The sequence below is a fragment of the Castor canadensis genome, chromosome 5 (genome assembly GCF_047511655.1).
Source record: "Castor canadensis chromosome 5, mCasCan1.hap1v2, whole genome shotgun sequence".
Taxonomy (NCBI): Eukaryota; Metazoa; Chordata; class Mammalia; order Rodentia; family Castoridae; genus Castor; species Castor canadensis.
In genome coordinates, this window is record NC_133390.1 from 15,767,356 (window position 1) to 15,774,210 (window position 6,855).

The 6,855-nt window shown below is 33.6% G+C and overlaps 1 pseudogene; it reads left to right on the forward strand.

Annotated features, from left to right (window-relative positions):
• The first annotated feature begins 3,030 nt into the window (after nucleotides 1-3,030).
• Nucleotides 3,031-3,408, forward strand: LOC109674979 (snRNA-activating protein complex subunit 5 pseudogene; annotated as a pseudogene).
• The last annotated feature ends 3,447 nt before the right edge of the window (nucleotides 3,409-6,855 follow it).

Genomic DNA, 6,855 nt, shown 5'->3' on the forward strand with positions numbered 1-6,855 from the left:
GGTAAGAAGAGCAGAACAAAAACTGAGAGCATTTGTTAAGAGTAGACCCTCATTTCAGGTAGAACATTTAGTTCAGATGAAAGGTACGAGAACCAAAAAATAATAAAGGAATGAATGAATGAATAAATAAATAAATAAAAGTGGTAAATGTGAGTAAATCTAAACCAGGATTTCTTATAATTGACATTATTGATATTTTGAATTGGGCATTTTTTTTGTATTGGGATCCTGTTAATTGTAAGAGGTTTAGCAATATATTTGCCCTCTATCCAACAGATTCTAACCTCTAATGACAGCTAGTGATGTTACTACATCCTACCTAATATCCCCCGAGGAGCATCAGTATTAAGAATCACTGATCTGAATTTGAAAGCTATTGTCTAAATGAATATTCATTTATGAAGCAATAATTTAATGCTTAATACCTTTGTGGCAAGAAAAGATTGAATTAAAATTCACAAAAACAATAATCTATCAGTTAGAGGAAGGAAAGGGGCCTAGTAGAAGAAAGAAAAATAACTTAAAAAAATCCCTAGAAAAGGGAAGACAGAAAAAATAAGAAAAATTGGCAAGGCACTGAGAAAACACCAATCAGAGCAAGAGGCTCAAGCCTAATAGCTCAGTGACTAAATTTGTATGGAATAGGATGAATGATCCTATTTAAGGGAAGCAATTGCAGAGTAGATGACATAATAATAAAATTCTAACTACATGCAGCAATATGTAAACAAAACATCTAAAACAAAAAGATGTAACAATCTGTAGGTGAAAAAAAAATGAAAGGAAAGATAGGATCTTGAAAAAAAAAACCAGGTGTAAATATTATAATCAAACAAAACAGTTTTTAAGCATGGAGGTTTATTCAACACTTCTGTCCTGATTGTTTCAAGTCTGTGATGTGATGGAGAGCCAGTCTTTTGTTGCCCTTTCCTGGTATTCCTGCAGTTTGTTTTGTGCAAGCAAAGCCAGAGAAGAAGCACCGTGGAGGAATCACAGGGCTTCACCATAGCCAGGAGCAAAACTGGTAATAGTGATACCAGACAATTCCAGCACATGCTACACTAAAACATTTTAGACAATATACTGAAATTCTTTTAATGAGAAAGCAGGCCCTCTGGTTTGTATTAAAAACATTTCTTAATTAAAAATAACTTATAAAACTATGTTAAGTAATTTTTAATAACTTTATAATTATTATCTATCTCTCTGTCTTGACTTTGCATCTCCCTCTCTTTCTCATAGACAATAATAAACATAAACCATCATATGGAGATATTTTGTACTCCCTTAGAAAGAAATCTGATCCTGTTTAAGAAATTGTTTAGCATAACCCAACAGAATCATCTGCTAAATTTTATTTATTTTGGACAAGATGCTGTCACAGATGTTCATTATAACAGAATGAAAACACGTGAGTAGTGCAGTAGATGGCTCAAAGTGAAGTGGGGGAAGATTGAAAGAAGCAAAGAAGCCCAGTAAACTTTATAAGCCAGTTTATATGTGACCTGGTCGTGGGTTAGAAGACATGTATTTGCAAGTTGTAAGAGTCTGGTTTCCTTTCAGAACATTGAGGGAAATTCACTTAACCCTAAAAGAAGCTGTTGAGATAATTGAGCAATCATTAATAGAAGGGAGATGGAACTGAATCTAGCTAAAAATTTTTTCAAAGGGATTTTTCTGAGAATCTGGGGAAAGATAAAATGGCCAGGCTCTCTTTTATCACTTTTCCATATCACTTTACCTTCATGTAACCTAGGGAATTTGGACCTTGAGGTTATATTTTGTCTTCACAGAATTTGGCATGACCTTGTCGACTCTGAGAGCAGTACAATAAACAGTCCAGAACTCTCAGGAATGACTGTGTTTTAAAAATTCTATAAATAGACTCTGTGGCTAACTATTAAACTCTCCATTCTGTCTAGTAAGTGAACAATGAAACTACCAACTTATAAAAAAGCTAATTCCTATGCAATTGCAAACTATGTGAAGTTTGGATGGGCTTCCTTCCTCATACCCATATTAACAGAGCTTCTCATTTCTTTATCCTGTATTACTGAAAGTGCATATTTCCTTTCATATCTTCATATTTATTTACATTGCTAATAAAAACTGTTTTCAGTAGCAGCCCAAATAAATGAATGTATTAAAATGAATTCCTTATATATAGCATAATTTTAATGAAGACCAACTGTTAAGCCTTTTGTACAGACTCATTATTTATAAAAGTTACAAAATTGATTGTTCAGTTATCTCATCAGAGTTGCTAAATGTGCAGCTTCAGTTCTACAGTCTATCCTAGTTTCTGTATTCTAGTTTTAGTAACACAGATCTTCTTTGTGGTAAACACTAGTCCTGAATTTTCTATCTACTGATATGCAATCCTTGGACCTTCATTCCCTTTATCCCTCAACTCCCCAAATATGAACTCAAAATCTTGTGAAAAGCCTATTAAAATGTAAGAAGATTTTATATCATTTCAAATACAAATAACCCAACAGTGATAATACTAAAACAACAATACCTTTGCTTTTAGAGATTGTTTTCCTCTATAGCAGGACTAGAGAAAGCATTTGTCAGACAGGACTTTTCATTTGATAAAGTTCACAATAACTGGATTAGGCAACCAGTGTTACTATAGGCCACATGCCAGGACATATTACACTTGTTATATGGAACCAGTTATTACAATGGTTTTCAGTTAAATGAATTCTTCTCCTAAGTCCAAAAACATGCTTAGGCTCACAAAACAATCATTCTCTTTTCAGTATGAATAAATTCTGCACTCAATTACCACGCTCATTTTACCATTTCTATTGTTGTTTCTTATATTTATCCTAGGTCTAGCATTGTGAACAATGAAGAATTGTTGTTTTGTCTGAATTGTTTTTCCAGTAAGTCTGATTACTACTGAGCTAGTCCTGCTATTAATGTTATGTGAAAGACATGCACATGTCTTACATTAAAGAAACACGTTAAGAGTTAAATGTGGGGGATATGAGATGGCAGAAGGTGGTGGCCTAAGGAAGAACCATGTTGATCCAGCTTTAGGAACTACACAAAGAGGAGGAAACACTGCTTGTGTTGAAGGAATCCCTAAATGACTAGTTGAACTGCCTTAATATTGAAGAATTGACCCTTCAGTCAATGATCAGTTGTAGAAGATGGAAGGAGATGCTGACTTCTCAGAGGGTACCCAGATGGTCTCACATGATATGTTGGTGCATAAACAATGAAACATCAGTTAATCAAACTGAGCTAGAGTTGAGCACAAGGAGCTATGTGATGGAGGAGGAAAAGGAGGAAGAAGAATCAAGTTCCCAAATGGGGATACGAACCAGGGTTAGTTATACAAATTCATTTTCTAAGTCTCAGACACTATCTTTCTTCAAAAACGTCATCTTGCCATAGTCCCTGTAGCCTGTTGGAAAGAGAAGCAGGAACTGTAGAGGGGTGTGAGTTGTATAAGGGGCTTCACCAGTAACTCAAGTTTCATAATGTTTTAACAAAAATTAGTGACAGAAATTCAGAGATCCAGTGTCTTAACACTGAGCAATTTGGCATGGCATGTAACATAGTCAGATTTAGGACTTGTGTTCAAAACAAGTTTTCCTCTGAAATGCTATTGAAAAAATTAACAAAAAGGGCAGAGTTTAAACACAAGCCAGCCCTTCCAGTCAACAATGCCTCTAAAGAAAGCCAATTAATGTTAGGTGATTTTGAAGTTCATTTTTCAAGCTACTCTGCAAATCTGACTGCCATTGTGGATACATAAAAGCGAAAAACAAGCAATGATCAGGAAAACTAGAAAATCATTTAATATGTAATAAAAATACTGACAAATCAAAAATTTGTCTAATGGTTAGACGTGTTGTAGCCCACTAAACTTTTAAAGTAACATTTGCATAGATTCAGTTTATTTGTATAAAAGACGCTATTAAAAATCATTGTTTTAGGAGACTAAATGCCTGGGAGACATCAAATAGATATAAAAGAGATAATGTTATTAGTTTAAAATGTGGAATAAAACAATGAATTCTTGTAAAAAAATTAAAAAGAAAGAAAAGAAAGCCAAAAAAAAAAAAAAAGAGTTAAATGTGTTGGACCTGGGAATTTAGCTCAGTGGTAAAGGGTTTGCCTATCACTTGCAAGGCCTTGGGTTCAACCCCCAGCACCACAAAATGAATAAATAAATGATAACATTTGAATGTGGTAAGTTATGTAGACTTGATATTTTGCCCCTTTCTATCTCACCCTGGCATGTGCATAATTTGTTGTCACAGAATAAAAACACTTATCTATATATCAATTCAGGCTTGAGGTGGTTTATCATAGACATGAGCAACAGGGATTTCAAAATATTTTGTAGAAGAAATTTTAGTGATTTTTAAATAGATAACATGTATAATTTCCCTGAGAGAATTAGTCACTTGCCAGTATCTTAAATTCCTATATTTAATTAGTTAAACCAGCAGAAAATTATAGAAAGAAGATGAAAGCAGGTAGATGTTTACATTTGCATTATATTCTTTCTGAAGATTACATAAGATTTTGAAGATTACCCTTGTTTTCATATTAGTTCAACAAATGTACAGAGACATTTCCTTTTACATAGGCCCTGTCTTGGCGGTAGAGATGATAAGATTCAGCTTCCAATGGTTGACCATCTAGTGGAGAAGTTGGTTATACTTCCTTTTGTTAATAACACATATAATGTGGCTAGAACTTAAATTTAAGTCCTTTTTATTCATTGATGAATTTGAGCATCTGTAAATGCATAGAACATGGTAAACAAATATGTATACAGAAAGGATCACCTATACTCTTAATATTATGTCCCATAGAATTTAATGCATTGCATATATCACTGAGTTTAGCAATGAGGATGGGTATTCCAGTAAAGCTTTGCAGTTTATGTGGCTTGCCTGCACTCTTAAAATACTTTAAATTAGCACGCACCTTGGTTAACAGCGCTAAGCGATCACACGCTTTAGGCATAGGATACTTAAATACATAAATGAAAATTTAACTTTGTTATTATTTAGTATCAAAGCCAATGAAACTATGCCCCTCTATTTTGCAGTTCAAGACCAAATGTAAGCTTGGAAATTAGTCATACAATACCACCAGCTACACATCTGCATAGTGTACTCAAGGGAGAAGGCACCAGGGACTCAAAATACGCCCTGCAATATGTCAGGGTGTCTGCAGCACAATACTGTGCTAAATGAAAACATTCCAGGAAGCAATTATTCTCTTCCATGGCCAGGATAAGTATGGAGTAAACATGGGAGGCAAGCATCCTCTCCCCATTTTTCACTGCTCTCTTCTCTTCTGGAAAAATGGAAAGCCCACCCCATTGTGGGGGAAGTCAAAACCATAATAGTGAGTCATCATATAGTAAAATGTATATATACATAATAAGTGCAAAGAACCATTTCTCGCACTTGTATTACACTAAGGTGTAGAAGCAATGAATTTAGAACAGTACATGCTAGGGAAATTCAAAAATAAAGTTCAAGATAGAAAATACCCACATCACACACTTCTATAATAAAGGGGGCTTAAATTTTATTAAAACTCTAGGGACATGTTAGAAAAATGAAGAATGGAAGGTCAAAATGACTATTAATCACTGTTCAGTGAGATAAAAGTCTACAGATAGTAGCTGAATGATCATTTTCTAGCTGTATAGTTTCTTTCAAAAACATTGCATGCAGTTGGTCAGAAAAACTGCCCATAATTGAATAATGTCTCAGTCAGCTAGACTAGAGAATCTCCTTAAGATTTGAAAAGTAGTATTAGGTGCTAAGAATATTGAATTAACCCTCTGATAAGTATACATGATTAGGTTATACCCCCATCTCTCTTCTTTCCCAACACATTTTTCTTCCTTTTTTCTCAGTCTAATAATCTTAAGGTTAAAATATATGATTTATTTTTCCTTAAGAATTTTGTCTTCCTTTAGCTAACTCTAATAATTACTGAAATCACTTGAACATAAAATAGAGACAACCTTATTTTTTCTGAGAAAATTGGTTTTATGCTAATATTGTTTAAGGAAATGAGGCATTTAAAACATGTTTGTGGTGAGAAAATGGAACCAGTCACAATACTCCATCTACCACACTTGCTTCATTGGAATTCCAAGCCTATATATGTTTCATGGTTTTGTCAGTCCCAAGGAAATTTACAGGTATGGCCCAATTCCTGACCTAAATAGGATTTCCAGGTTTGGCAAATAAAAATATAGGACACCCAATAAAGTTTAAATTTCAGATTGATGGCAAAACATTTTTTGGTAAAAGTGAGCCCCAAATATTGCATGGTATCCTAAGTATTGCAAGAGACATACTCATAACTAAAAAGAAAATTTATTATTTATCTGATATCCAAATTTAGCTACATTCCTTGGAAGAAACTGCTCCAAATAATGCATCATATTTCAGGAGTAGAGGAAATGCCCAAATAAATTTCAACTTTCTTAATTATTTTGCTTTTTAAAAAGTAATCAGTCTTTTCTACTTTACAAAGTAAAGAACAGTCCCTGAAACATTTTAATTTTCTTGAAATTTTATTCAGAAATTCTCAAGGTGATTGACAAGTCACCTAATGTTGATATAAGATTCCTAGGAGAATGAAAAGAATCATGGATAATCAAGGAAGATTTTCTTCAGGTTAATTTAGATAGAATCACACATATTTCTTATGGTTAGCTTTGTAGACAGCCTGGAACTGGCAAATAAATAAAAATTATATTTCATTCATCAAGTAATGTTTTTTTATTTTAATTACCTCAGCAAAGGCTTAACTACTCAATAGAAACTTAGTTCACCAACATGAAGTGGTTGATTTGGA